Source organism: Schistocerca americana, chromosome 4 (genome assembly GCF_021461395.2).
Source record: "Schistocerca americana isolate TAMUIC-IGC-003095 chromosome 4, iqSchAmer2.1, whole genome shotgun sequence".
Classification (NCBI taxonomy): Eukaryota; Metazoa; Arthropoda; class Insecta; order Orthoptera; family Acrididae; genus Schistocerca; species Schistocerca americana.
Window position 1 is genome coordinate 701,421,286 of NC_060122.1, and position 13,813 is coordinate 701,435,098.

A 13,813-nucleotide genomic window follows, 5' to 3' on the forward strand; every position below is an offset into this window, starting at 1 on the left:
AATTTCCAATGGTTCCCCATGGGAAGGAGAGTGAGGGGTGACCTTGATTGTAGCTCACCCAAATGCGTAACCTGAGACTGGAAGTCTTTATCAGTGACCTTGTAGTAAGATAGCTGTCTTGGCTTGAAAACTTCTGGCTATAATACTGCTAATCAGTTATAGTGTTAGCGTATGACCAGAAGTGATACGTCGCCCGATGTTTACCTGTCCCAGCACATACAGTACTGACTTGTTTTCTTTCTGTTCCCCTGATGGGTGTAGAGCGAGAAGAACGATCTCTTGTTTATGTCTGGGCGAGATACTGTTTGCCTAATTTCATCTTCTGAGTCTCTCCGTGGTCGATACTTGAAGGGTGAAGAATATTCGTAATTTCCAGCAAAGATCGGATCCTGGATTTTTTTCAACCAAATGTTCGGAGAAGCAAGAGCGTCTTGCTTTGAGTGCCTGCCAGTTATGAGTTTTGAATACTTCTGTTAGACTCTCTCCAGCCAGTAGAACAAGCCTGTCGTAATTCGAGTCGTAGTTCTTTGTATATGGTCGATGTCGCCTCTTATTCTGATCTGGTATGGGTCCCTTACACTTGAGTAAAATTCAATTATAGACTGTTGTGTGAATAATCGTACAATGTTGGCTCTCATGGCCGGCAATTTATTTCAGTTAGACTTCCGGGATGAGAGGCCTTAGTCAATATTTAATACTGAAACTTCCTGGCAGATTAAAACTGTGTGCCAGACCGAGACTCGAACACGGGACCTTTGTCTTTCGCGGGCATGTGCTCTACCAACTGAGCTACCCAAGCACGACTCAAGCCCCGTCCTCACAGCTTTACTTCTGCCAGTATCTCGTCTCCTAACTTCCAAACTTTACAGAAGCTCTCCTGTGAACCCTGCAGAACTAGCACTCCTGAAAGAAAGGATATTGCGGAGACATGGCTTAGCCACAGCCTGGGGGATGTTTCCAGAATGAGATTTTCACTCCGCAGTGGAGTGTGCGCTGATATGAAACTTCCTGGCAGATCAAAACTGTGTGCCGGACCGAGTCTCGAACTCGGGACCTTTACCTTTCGCGGGCAAGTGCTCTACCAACTGAGCTACCCAAGCACGACTCAAGCCCCGTCCTCACAGCTTTACTTCTGCCAGTATCTCGTCTCCTAACTTCCAAACTTTACAGAAGCTCTCCTGCGAACCCTGCAGAACTAGCACTCCTGAAAGAAAGGATATTGCGGAGACATGGCTTAGCCACAGCCTGGGGGATGTTTCCAGAATGAGATTTTCACTCTGCAGTGGAGTGTGCGCTGATATGAAACTTCCTGGCAGATCAAAACTGTGTGCCGGACCGAGACTCGAACTCGGGACCTTTACCTTTCGCGGGCAAGTGCTCTACCAACTGAGCTACCCAAGCACACTCACACCCCGTCCTCACAGCGTTAATTCCGCCAATACCTTGTCTCCTGTGGCTAAGCCATGTCTCCGCAAATTCCTTTCTTTCAGGAGCGCTACACTCCTGGAAATGGAAAAAAGAACACATTGACACCGGTGTGTCAGACCCACCATACTTGCTCCGGACACTGCGAGAGGGCTGTACAAGCAATGATCACACGCACGGCACAGCGGACACGCCAGGAACCGCGGTGTTGGCCGTCGAATGGCGCTAGCTGCGCAGCATTTGTGCACCGCCGCCGTCAGTGTCAGCCAGTTTGCCGTGGCATACGGAGCTCCATCGCAGTCTTTAACACTGGTAGCATGCCGCGACAGCGTGGACGTGAACCGTATGTGCAGTTGACGGACTTTGAGCGAGGGCGTATAGTGGGCATGCGGGAGGCCGGGTGGACGTACCGCCGAATTGCTCAACACGTGGGGCGTGAGGTCTCCACAGTACATCGATGTTGTCGCCAGTGGTCGGCGGAAGGTGCACGTGCCCGTCGACGTGGGACCGGACCGCAGCGACGCACGGATGCACACCAAGACCGTAGGATCCTACGCAGTGCCGTAGGGGACCGCACCGCCACTTCCCAGCAAATTAGGGACACTGTTGCTCCTGGGGTATCGGCGAGGACCATTCGCAACCGTCTCCATGAAGCTGGGCTACGGTCCCGCACACCGTTAGGCCGTCTTCCGCTCACGCCCCAACATCGTGCAGCCCGCCTCCAGTGGTGTCGCGACAGGCGTGAATGGAGGGGCGAATGGAGACGTGTCGTCTTCAGCGATGAGAGTCGCTTCTGCCTTGGTGCCAATGATGGTCGTATGCGTGTTTGGCGCCGTGCAGGTGAGCGCCACAATCAGGACTGCATACGACCGAGGCACACAGGGCCAACACCCGGCATCATGGTGTGGGGAGCGATCTCCTACACTGGCCGTACACCACTGGTGATCGTCGAGGGGACACTGAATAGTGCACGGTACATCCAAACCATCATCGAACCCATCGTTCTACCATTCCTAGACCGGCAAGGGAACTTGCTGTTCCAACAGGACAATGCATGTCCGCATGTATCCCGTGCCACCCAACGTGCTCTAGAAGGTGTAACTCAACTACCCTGGCCAGCAAGATCTCCGGATCTGTCCCCCATTGAGCATGTTTGGGACTGGATGAAGCGTCGTCTCACGCGGTCTGCACGTCCAGCACGATCGCTGGTCCAACTGAGGCGCCAGGTGGAAATGGCATGGCAAGCCATTCCACAGGACTACATCCAGCATCTCTACGATCGTCTCCATGGGAGAATAGCAGCCTGCATTGCTGCGAAAGGTGGATATACACTGTACTAGTGCCGACATTGTGCATGCTCTGTTGCCTGTGTCTATGTGCCTGTGGTTCTGTCAGTGTGATCATGTGATGTATCTGACCCCAGGAATGTGTCAATAAAGTTTCCCCTTGCTGGGACAATGAATTCACGGTGTTCTTATTTCAATTTCCAGGAGTGTAGTTCTGCAGGGTTCGCACGAGAGCTTCTGTGAAGTTTGGAAGGTAGGAGACGAGATACTGCCAGAAGTAAAGCTGTGAGTACCGGGAGTGAGTCGTGCTTCGGTAGCTCAGATGGTAGATCACCTGCCCGCGAAAGGCACAGGTCCCCACAGAGTTCTAATCTGCCAGGAAGTTTCATATCAGCGCACACTCCGCTGCAGAGTGAAAATCTCATTCTGGAATATTTAATACTATTTACTAATGTTTTGTGTCCAACTGAGTGATATATCTTTAAGGTACAAGGGCAGATATATTAAGGGCCCTAGACTTTATAGGCAGTTGAGAGGCTACCACTGTTCGTCACGTGATGAATACCTCAGCCTTTCGCCATCGTTCTCGATTTAAAATATTCTATTATCATTCCCAGTCTGTTTAAGATGGTGGAAGAGAGCAGAGGGCAACTTAATTTTCTGGATGTATCAGTAATCATACTAATGGAGGAGTGCTTGGGTCGTAAGGTGAACAACGAAGTTACACATGCTGATCGACACCTCCTCCATAAGGAATCGAGTCATCACCCAAGACAAGAAACAGGTGTCGCTTTAACTTTGATGGAGTAGGGTAATTAGTTTTGCGATCTGGTTTATTTACAATAGAGGTTGAATATTTGCGGCCGGCTTCCAAGAAAAATGATTAGTCCAGACAGTGAGAATATGAACTCCTTCCAACAGAAAAGAAATACAGTTCTAACGAATAGCACCGGCTAGGAACTGGGAAAGTTTTGGTCTCTTTTACTTGCAAAATTCAAATCCGGAAAGTGTTGGCCAAGTATGGGATTGAAACGATCTTTAGACCTACGAAGATAGCAAAAGAATGCTTAACAATCTGTTCTGCTGTTAACCTTTCATTCAGTATAAATTTCCAAAGACCATTAGACTTGTCTTCACTACTTTTTCTGTTCTTTTGTTCGCTTTTGGTACATTTCGATATCGCTTCCTATTTCGAGGAAATCGGAGGCTTGTGAGTCATAAAGCGATAGCTCGACGGTGAGAAAACTCCACCACAAAAGTATGTTAAGTCGAAGGAAGGTACAAAGGAAGCATTCGTGTCTAAATGCTCGCAGGGACACGGGCATCTTAGTCGCCGCGCGCAAGAGCGTGAAGGCGCCTTAGGAGTGACAGTGACAGCCGTCGCCACGCTCGGTAATCAGATTACTGCGAGTTCGAGTGCCCGCCCAGAGGAGGAGCCTTCGGCTTGAGGCTGCCGCACACGTTTACACGCTCACTAGCCAGCAGTTTGGCGCAGAGCCGCCCGCCGTAATCGCATGTAAATGGAGTTGAATTGCTGATGAAAGGCTGTGGGACATGCGTCGTCGTGGGGTTGTGGGGTGATGGAGGGGGCTGAAAGGGGGAGGGCAGCCGGCTCGATATGGCGTGCCGGGCCCTGGAGATCGACTGGAGTGGAGTGGACGCTCGCTGGCCGCGTATCGCATTGGCCGCGCCGGATTATTAAGGGGGCGGTCTGCCGGGCGCAGAGATGGAAAACTCCTCGCTCATAAGGCAGGCAGCGCCCGCGGTAATACGCAGGGGCTCGCCGGGCTATTAACAAGAAGCAAAAGCAATTTATGTGCTGCTGGAGGACTAGGGGGCGGGGGGAGGCGGAGGGCCCGCTGGGCTCAGCACCCCACCCCACTCCTCCCCCTCCCCCTACTTCATCTTTTACGTCTCCCTTTTTTTTGGTTTTCCTTTGTTGCCTTTTTTCCCCACGTTTCGTGGCTTCTTTGAAATATGGAGGAGCTGCGAGGATGGCTGGGACGAGCGGGACCGTAGACAAGTCGCTGGGAGGCGGGGGAGTTTCAGGTGGGGGCTATCTGTCAGAAAACAGCCCCAGAGCTTTGACTTACTCGCGCCCGACTATCCCCCCCCCTCTCCCCCACCCTTCCGTCTTCTTCTGTTCCTCGGCTCTCGCGACGCTTTAAATAACGGGGAATACTTCTGACAAAAATAAGCAGTTATTTTCTTTTCGGCTGCCATTATACGCCGCTCTGATTGCAGCGGGGTAGAGCCACACAGGATAGGGGAAAAAGCCTGCCGCTTGCAACTGCATTTGTGCTCGCAGAGGCGGAGAGGAGTAAAAAGCCACGAATGTCATTACCAATTAAACGAATCATTCTGGGGAAAGAGTTCCTTTGTTTGTTTTGTTTTTGGGGAAGGAGAGAAAGAGAGAGAGACAGAGATCTGGGTGATTATGCACTCGGCTGTGTAGATGCCTAGCGGAGATAATCGTCTGGATCTGCTTCATCATAAGGGCGGCAGCTGAATATCAATGAGCCAATTACTAAACACGTCCGCCGGCCGGCGACTCCCACGGCCGACTGTCGGGTAGGCGCGTCACGTGCGGAGCATCGCCGCGGCCGCTTCCAATCATACCTGTTCTCCAATCCCACTGCTAACTAACACTCTGGTGCGTTTCCCGGCAAGAGGTCTTCAACAAACTAAAAACTTTCCTCAAAATAATCACTATACTGCCGTAGTCCACCTTTCACCACTACTATAAGACTCTTCCAACTTGTCACTTTGCTCTTTTTAACCAGTTGCGAACCTATTATGTAACATGTAATTCACCTATCTCTCTACTAAAATGTGTTTCACATTTACAGATAAACTTCTTTCTCAGATGTCGCATCGGAAACATTCACATTTACTGTATATATGAAGATAGTAACTGTTCTAGAAAGAACAGATCCCATTGATGAGCGTGCAGCTTCTGTAGAATAATTGATAATTAATTGACAGTTGGGAATGTGGGGTCTCACGGGAAGTGTGCAAGGGATAAGTCCCTGTAGTCGTGCTATTCATCTGCCTCCTCGGTGACTCAGATGGATAGAGCGTTTACCATATAAGCAGAAGATCCTGGGTTCGAGTCCCGGTCGGGGCACACATTTTCAGCTGTCCCCCTCGAGGTATATCAACAACACCTGTCGGCAGCTGAGGTTTTCAATTAATTATCAATTATTCACATTTACGTTTGTCAATAACTAGGGCAAGCAACATTTCGTCATGGTTTTAAGTGAAATGACCAACATCTGATCACGATTTTAAGGGAGATTTGAGACCAATAAATTTCGTCTGCACAACTATGTCTTATTTTCTTGGAAAGGATGACAATGTAGAAATAAACGTAAAAATATTCGCATATTTTGCTTACTTTTATTCCATTGTGTAATAGGGTATCAAATTTTGGGTAACTGCACAAACTAAAAGAAAGATTTTAGAGTACAAAAGCGTATGAGAGACTCTTTCGTGGCGTAAATTCAGAAATGAATATTACACTCAAGCGTTCTAAATACGTTTGTTATATGGTATTATGTTTTCTGAGCTCTTCGACACCTACGAGAATCCCATAATGTTTGGGTCCATAGAATGTAAAATTAATCGAAACATATCTAAACAAAATAGTCCATTCGTTCTTCGCATATTAGACACAAATATAATCAAAATGAAATTTCTCAAATTTGCACACGTGTATTTTGTGTATCCTACAAATACTTATTTGTAGATGCTGCTGAACTCTGCAATTGTTAATCTTACTGTGCAAATTAAAAAGAAACTCTTTTCAGTTATAATCAAAACTGATTTCAATCATAGACGCTGAATTAACCAGTGCGAAGCTGCTGACACTGTTTTTTTTTTATCAGTCCATTTATTGTTCATAAGAGAAAAAACATTGCTAACTGTTGTTGTGTTTCGTGAGTCAATTGAAAAATAAATAAAGTAGCTAGTGTGTTAAAACATGAACGTCCCTTTAATCCTCTTTTGCGAGTCCTTGTTACTTCCGTGTGTTATTTGAACGACAGCTGCGGACTAGTACGAGGCAAGCGCAGCACTGACCGATCTCTCTAGACGCACAGACCCTGTCACCGTTTCCATACTTCTCACATTCATTTGAGCACAACCGTCTTCTTTCCTTAGAAGCACAGAGTATATGTCGACAATTGTATCGATCACTATACGAAAACTTTCGAATCTGCTGGTCATGAGGATTGAACTATCGATAGTAGTTCGTGGGATTAATATTTACAATTGTGATCACTGACGAAATACATGGGAAAAACAGGCCGTCAATAAGAGAGCCGGGAGCATTAAAAAATATTGCTATAATACGGGGGATCCCGGAAAATACGAGAGGTGGTCACCCTGCCAATAGTACAACTTTATGTTTACTGAGAGATATGGCGCAATGGTTAAAATACCAGTGAATCGTTGTGTCCAAATCCCTACCTGACCATCCGAAATTTACACTTCTGCCGTGCTCAAAAGCTTTACAGAAAGTCATCGAGTAAAACAGAAGCAATATCCAGCGCTGCCCAAGGAAGTGTTATAGGCCCTCTATTGTTCCTGACCTAAATTGACGACGTAGGAGACAATCTGAGTAGCTGCCTTACATTGTTTGCAGATGATGCTGTCATTTACCGTCTTGTGAAGTCATCAGATGACCAAAAAGAATTTCAAAATGATTTAGAATAGATATTTGTATGGTGTGAAAACTGGCAATTAACCCTGAATAAAGAAAAGTGTGATACACAAGAGTACTAAAAGAAATCAGCTAAATTTCGATTACACGATAAGTCAACAAATCTGAAGACTGTAAATTCAACTAAATACTTAGGGGTTACAATTACAAATAACCTAAATGGGAACGATCACATAGATAACATTGTGGGTAGAGCAAATCAAAGACTGCGATTCATTGGCAGAACACTTAGAAGGTGCAGCAGGTCTACTAAAGACACTGCTTATACCACGCTTGTCGACCATATTCAGGTGTGTGATCCGCATCAGGTGGGACTGACGGATGACATCGGAAAAGTACTAAGAAGGGCAGCTCGTTTTGTATTATCGCGAAATAGGGGAGATAGTGTCACAGACATGATACGTGAATTGGAGTGGCAATCCTTAAAACAAAGGCGTTTTTCGTTGCGACGGGATCTTCTCATGAAATTTCAATCACCAGTTTTCTCCTCCGATTGCGAAAACATTCTGTTGGCACCTATCTACACAGGGAGAAATGATCATCACGATAAAATAAGAGAAATCAGGGCTCGCACAGAAAAATTTAAGTGCTCATTCTTCCCACGCGCCTTTCAAGAGTGGAACGGTAGAGAGACTGCTTGAAGGTGGTTCATTGAACCTTCTGCCAGGCACTTTATTGTGAATAGCAGAGTAATCACGTAGATGTAGATGAGAATAAAGCTAGTCATTCGTTAAATGAGTCCACGATCATTATGAATGTTTGAAAATAATACAGTGTAGATTCAAAGTAGTTTCGTTTATTACTACATGCTTTATGAAAAAAATTTCAATATGAATTGCAATAATTTGTGCATAGGTTTAACTGGCACCGACAGTGACTGTAGCTGAAACATGTAATAATAGACAAAAATGCAATAAACGCTTATACGATATTATTTGCAAAAAAGTTCCACTGGAAAACCTTGTGCGAAGATCAACGTCGTTTCTTAAATCCCGCTGTCTTTTTCCTGCCTTTTCATTGTGCAGATGAGCCAGTCTCTATAAAGGCTTGGTGCTGAATGGTTGATAATCTTTGTTGTTTGTGAATAAATGTGCTTCATTTATTTTTCTTTTTACTTATTGTTAGGCGCTAAGGAAATGAGACTGGTCGTATTGCTAACAAACCGTTTGTCGCAGCGTGTTAGTGCGCAACTATTTTTCGACCTTGAACTCCTTGGTAAGTGAAAAATGTCGATCAGCTCAGCAGCGGCTCACGAGGAGCTTTGCCGAAAACGTCGCGTAAGAGGTGGGACACAAACGAAACCGTTGCATCTGTGTTCTTACCAAATATATATTCAGTTGATGGCAATCGTTTTGGACTATGAGTCATTACAATGCACACATTTCAGCACTTGCCGTTTCACTGGCAATAGGTTTCTGCAGCTGGTTATCCTTGAGGCCGGGCAGGAGTTCCATTAGTTGTAACTACAGGGCCTGTGCAATAACACATCTGGAGACATACGATCAGACATTCGAAAAAATGTCATCCATACAACCCCGAAGATACTAAGGGCACATAAGAACGAGAAATATTCTACAATAAGCTTCACAACTCATGCATCCAAATTGCTAACAAGAGTAATATACAGAAGAATGGAACAGAATAGTAAAGGTCTGTTAGATTAGGATCGGTTCGGCTTTAGGAAAAGTTAAGGCACCAGAGAGGCATTTTGACGTTGCACACATTCATATGGTTTGTCTGCCAGGAAAAAAACATTCGACAATGTAAAACAGTGCAAGATGTTCGCAATCATCAAAAGAATATCAGTAAACTGTAAGGAAAGACGGGTAATACACAATAAGCTTAAGAGCCAAGAACAAACAGTAAGAATCGAAGACGAAGAATTGCATCAGTCTTAATCCCCTACTGTTCTATCGTTCAATATGTACATCGAAGAATCATTGAGGGAAATAAAAGAAAGGTTCAAGACCGGAATGAAAAATTAGGTAGGAAGGACAGTCTAAAGACGAATGTACTCTACTGACCATTAAAATCGTTACATCAAAAATAAATGCAGATGATAAACGGGTATTCATTGGACAAATATATTATACTATGACATGTGATTACATTTTCACGCAATTTGGGTGCATAGATCCTGAGAAATCAGTATCCAGAACAACCACCTCTGGCCGTAATAACGGCCTTCATACGCCTGGGAATTGAGTCAAACACAGCTTGGATGGCGTATAAAGGTACAGCTGCCCGTGCAGCTTCAACACGATACCACAGTTCATCAAGAGTAGTGACTGGCGTATTGTGAGAAGCCAGTTGCTCGGCCACCATTGACCAGACGTTTTCAGTTGGTGAGAGATCTGGAGAATGTGCTGGGCAGGGCAGCAGTCTAACATTTCCTTTATCTAGAAAGGCCCCTACAGGACCTGCAACATGCGGTCGTGCATTATCCTGCTGAAATGTAGGGTTTCGCAGGGATCGAATGAAGGGTAGAGCCACGGGTCGTAACACATCTGAAACGTAACGACGTCCACTGTTCAAAGTGCCATCAATGCGAACAAGAGGTGACCGAGACGTGTAACCAATAGCACCACACACCATCATGCCGGGTGATACGTCAGTATAGCGATGATGAATAAACGCTTCCAATGTGCGTTCACCGTGATGTCGCCAAACACGGATGCGACCATCATGATGCTGTAAACAGAATCTGGATTCACAGAAAAAATGACGTTTTGCCATTGGTGCACTCAGGTTCGTCGTTGAATACACCATCGGAGGCGCTCCTGTCTGTGATGCAGCGTAAAGGGTAACGGCAGCCATGGTCTCCGAGCTGATAGTCCATGCTGCTGCAAACGTCATCGAACTGTTCGTGCAGATGGTTGTTGTCTTGCAAACGTCCCCATCTGTTGACTCAGGGATCGAGACGTGGCTGCACGATCCGTTACAGCCATGCGAATAAGATGCCTGTAATCTCCACTGCTAGTGATACGTGGCCGTTGGGATCCAGCACGGCGTTCCGTATTACCCTCCGGAACCCACCGATTCCATATTCTGCTAACAGTCATTGAATCTCGACCAACGCGAGCAGCAATGTCGCGATACGATAAACCGCAATCGCGAAAGGCTACAATCCGACCTTTATAAAAGTCGGAAACGTGATGGTGCGCATTTCTCCTCCTTACACGAGGCATCACAACAACGATTCACCAGGCAACGCCGGTCAACTGGTGTTTGTGTACGAGAAATCGGTTGGAAACTTTCCTCATATCAGCAAGTTGTAGGTGTCGCCACCAGCGCCAACCTTATGTGAATGCTCTGAAAAGCTAATCATTTGCAAATCACAGCATCTTCTTCCTGTCGATTAAATTTCGCGTCTGTAGCAAGTCATCTTTGTGGTGTAACAATTTTAATGACCAGTGGTGTCCGGAACCGCGCCGCTGCCACGGTCGCAGGTTCGAATCTTGCCTCGGGCATGGATGTGTGTGTGGTGTCCTTAGATTAGTTAGTTTTAAGCCGTTCTAAGTCTAGGAGACTGATGACCTCAGATGTTAGGTCCCTTAGTGATTAGAGCCATTTGAACCATTCTGATCTGCGAAGAAACCATCAAATTGAAAAGATTAACAAGAAGAAGAGACAGAATGATGAGACACTTTTAAGGCAGTAGGAAATCATTTCCATGACACAAGAGGGAACTGTAAAGGGTAAAAATTGCAGGGGACGACAGGGGAAAAACATCCAACGAATAACTGAAGATATAGAGTAGATGAAGAGGTTGGCATATAAAGGAAGTCGTGAAGACTGATTATACTAGTCACAAGGCTGATTAATTAAAAAAGTAAGCTTTTCGTCAACTGTTTGAAATTGATAAAACTAACAACACCGTGTGTCCACGCTTCAGTCCGAAAACCAAAATGGTTCAAATGGCTCTGAGCACTATGGGACTCAACTGCTGAGGTCATTAGTCCCCTAGAACTTAGAACTAGTTAAACCTAACTAACCTAAGGACATCACAAACATCCATGCCCGAGGCAGGATTCGAACCTGCGACCGTAGCGGTCTTGCGGTTCCAGACTGCAGCGCCTTTAACCGCACGGCCACTTCGGCCGGCTTCCGAAAACCATATCGACTCTAGTACGTTATGACACATAGTTACAAAGCAATGTGATATTTGACGAATAGGTTGGCTGGCTTCTATAATGGAAGAGCACAGACTGATACGCTTCAAACGCACAGGTGAACACATGAACAGCACCTGAGGTAAGTGGTTGCTTGCAGCTGGTGTAGTGGTGCGCACGGTTGTGGGACTTCTACTGGTGACAGGAGAGTGGCTTTGGCGCTGTTGTCTTGTTGCTATTGGCACAAGCTCCACACGTTAAGCAGTCGTGGACATTCTCCGAAATCTCTTTCCGATACAGCAGAAAGTAGTTCCATTAAAAAAACAAAAATAAAAAAAATATAATTAAAAAAAACGGCAAACGGTAATACCTTACTTCGAAAGCTCTAAACGTTGCTAGATATACTCTAGGAAAACTAAAATAAAATAAAAACAAGCGACGCACCACGAAGGAATTATCCGAAGGCGAAGTAATCGATAGGCGTGACGTACATGTACGAACAAATGAATGATTACAACTTCAGAAAAATTGGATAATTTACCCAGGAAAGAAACTTCACGAATTAAGCAAGTCAATAAAGCTTCAGTCCACCCCAGGCCCTTAGGGAAACAGTTACTTGGCTAGACATTGACTGACAGAGTTGTTGGATGTTCTCCTGAGGAACATCGTGTCAAGTTTTGTCCAATTGGCACGTTAGATCGTCAAAATCACGAGCTGGTAAGGAGGCTCTGCGTACAATGCTCCAAACTTTCTCAACTGGAGAGAGATCCAGTGATCTTGCTGGCTTAGGTAGGATTTGACAGGTACGAAGACAAGCAGTAGAAACTCTCGCCGTGCGCAGGCGGGCATCATCTTGCTGGAATGTAGGCCCAGAATGGCTAGCCCTGAAGGGCTACAAAATGGGTCATAGAATATTGTCACGAGCGTTTGTGCTGTATGAGTACTGGCGATGACAGCCAAAGGGCGTTCTGCCATGAAAAGAAACGGCACCCCAGCACCATGGTTGTCTGGCAATATGGCAGGCGACAGGCAGGTTGGTATTCGCACCTCTGTCCAGGGCGTCTCTAAGTGTCATCGCTGGTCACTGGAGTTCAGTACCCAGCTAGACTCACCAATATAGACAATTCTACTCGAATCAGTGAGATTCTAGGCCGAAGACGTGTATGGAGACCACACAGACAGCGTCTGTCATACGGCCCGACAACCAGGAGTGGTCTGGGGTGCCATTTCTTTTCATAGTAGGACCCCTTTGGCTGTGATCCGTCGCACCCTTACAGCACAGTGGTACACTATGTGATGAAAAGTATCCGGACACCTGGCTGAAAATGACAAGTTCGTGGCACCTTTCATGGGTAATGCTGGAATTCAACATGGTGATGGCCCACCCATAGTGCCGGCCGGTGTGACCGAGCGGTTCTAGTTGCTTCAGTCTGGAACCACGCGACCGCTACGGTCGCAGGTTCGACTCCTGCCTCGGGCATGGATGTGTGTGATGTCCTTAGTTAGGTTTAAGTAGATCTAAGTTATAGGGGGCTGATGACCATTTGAACCATATGAACCGACCCTTAGCCTTGATGACAGCTTCCACTCTCGCAGGCATACGTTCAATGAGGTGCTGGAAGGTTTCTCGGGGAATGGCATCAGGCCAGCCCTTCAACTAACTTTGCCACACCCGATTAACCATGCCGACCCTGCGTCTCTGCGGGAAAAACCGGTACAAACAAAAGAAGGAAAGAACTGCGACAAAGGAAAAGCAGAGAGTGCACAAAACTGATGAAAATAAAAACTACGGAGAATCGAGAAGTCCACGGTTCGATGCACCGTCGGTGCTTGGGGGCGCCGGCAGCAGTGACAGAGCCCCCGGGCAGCGGCCGCCCGCGCTGGTACCTGCGCCCTTTTCCTCGGCCGCGGACACGTAATAACACGCTGCAGTCGGCAATTAATCGTTGGGCCACGCTCGCCGTCGAAGCGGCGATTATCTCGGCCGATGGCCGGCGCGGCCGACCGGTGGGGCTCACACGGCCGCCTCCGCTCCAACGTGTAATTAGCGCCGCTTCGATCAGGGACGCGCGCTCCAATCCCAGAGCGTCTCGCAAACCTACAATTTCGACGGACGGCGCGCCGGTGCCACTCCCGAGGGCCGATCTGCTATCCGGACCCCATTCTTACAGATATCTTCGTCTCTCCATCCCCCCCTTTTTTTTGTCTCCCATCCCTCCCCGCTGCACCACTGAAATAATTACCCATCCACGTCTATCATTAAATAA